This window comes from Pteropus vampyrus, unplaced genomic scaffold (assembly GCF_000151845.1).
Source record: "Pteropus vampyrus isolate Shadow unplaced genomic scaffold, Pvam_2.0 Scaffold25, whole genome shotgun sequence".
NCBI classification, from domain to species: Eukaryota; Metazoa; Chordata; class Mammalia; order Chiroptera; family Pteropodidae; genus Pteropus; species Pteropus vampyrus.
Window position 1 is genome coordinate 11,575,137 of NW_011888806.1, and position 1,785 is coordinate 11,576,921.

Here is a 1,785-nt window from a genome sequence, read left to right on the forward strand (position 1 = left end):
ATAGTGATTTGACATTTTTATACCTTAGAATGTGATCACCTTGCTAATTCTAGTAATCATCTGTCACCATGCTAATTTATCACAATATTATTGACAGTATGCCCCTTCAGCTTTTTCACCCATCCCCACAACCACTTCCTTCTCTTAACCATTCTTTTGGTCTGTGTTTCTGAGTCTTTGTTTTGTTTTGTTTCTTCATTTTGTGGTTTGTTTGGTTTGGGGGTTTGTTTGTTTGTTTGGTTCCATGTAAGTGCAATCATTAAGTATTTGTCTTTCTCTGTCTGACATATTCCACTTAACCTAATACCTTCTAAGTGTATCCATGTTGTTGCAAATGGCAAGATTTCATTCTTTTTTTTATTGCTGTGTAATATTCCTGTGTGTGTGTGTGTGTGTGTGTGTGTGTAACATCTTTATCCATCCATCATTAGATACTTATGTTGCTCCCATTGGATATTGTAAATAATGCTGCAATGAACATAGGGTACATATATCTTTTCAAATTAATTTTCATTTTCTTTGGATAAATACCCAGCAGTGGAATTGCTGGATCATATGGTAGATCTCTTTTTCGTTTCCTGAGGAATCTCCATATTGTTTTCCATAGTGGCTGCAACAATTTGCAGTCCCACCAATAGTGCACAAGGGTTCCCTTTTCTCTATATCATTGCCAACACGTTATTTGTTGGCTATTTGATAATAGCAATTCTGACTCGTGTGAGGTAGTATCTCATTGTGGTTTTCATTTGCATTTCCCTGATTAGTGATTTGAGCATCTTTTCATATATCTGTTGGTCATCTGTATCTCTTTAGAGAAATGTCCTTTTCATGTCCTTTGATCAGATTATTTTTGTTGTTATTGAATTGTACGAGTTTCTTATATATTTTCGATACCAACCCCTTATTGGATATGTCATTTGTGAATATATTCTCACATTGACTAGGTTGTCCTTTTGTTGATGAGTTCCTCCACTGTGGAGAAGCTTTTTAGTTTGAAGAAGTCCCATTTGTTTTGTTTTGTTTGTTTCTTTGTTTCCTTTGCTCAAGGGGACATATTAAAAAAAAAACAAAAAACAAAAAACTATGTTACTCAGATGTCAAATAGTTTACTACCTATGTTTTTCTTTTAGGACTTTCATGGTTTCAGGTCTTACATTTAAAGTTTTAATCCATTTTGAGTTTATTTTCATATGTGGTATAAGACAGTGATCTAGTTTCATTTTTTTGCATGTATCTGTCCAGTTTTTCCAACACCACTGTTGAAGAGACTGTTGTCACTCCATTGTTTAGTCTTACCTACCTCCCTTGTCATAGATCAATTGACCATATTAGTGAGTGTTTCTTTCTGGGCTCTTTGTTCTCTTCCATTGATCTATGTGTCTAGGGTTAGTTTTTTGTTTTGTTTTGTAGGCACCATACTGTTTTGATTATTATAACTTTGTAGTATAGTTTAAAATCAGAGAGCATGATATCTCCAACTTTGTTGTTCTTACTCAAGATTGCTTTGGTTTATCCTCAGTTTTGTTGATATGACATTTGTTGATAATCACATTGTTTGGCAATGTTGAAACCACTCTTGTATCCACTTGATCATGATGTATAAGCCTTGTGAGGTACTGCTGAATTCAGTGTGCTAGTATTTTCTTGAGAATTTTAGCATCTGTATTCATCAGGCTTATTGGCCTGTAATTTTTTTTTTTTTTTTTAAGTGTCTGATTTGGGTATCAGGGAAATGCTGGCCTGGTAGAATGGGTTTGGAAGCGTTCCTTCCTCTTCAATTTTTTA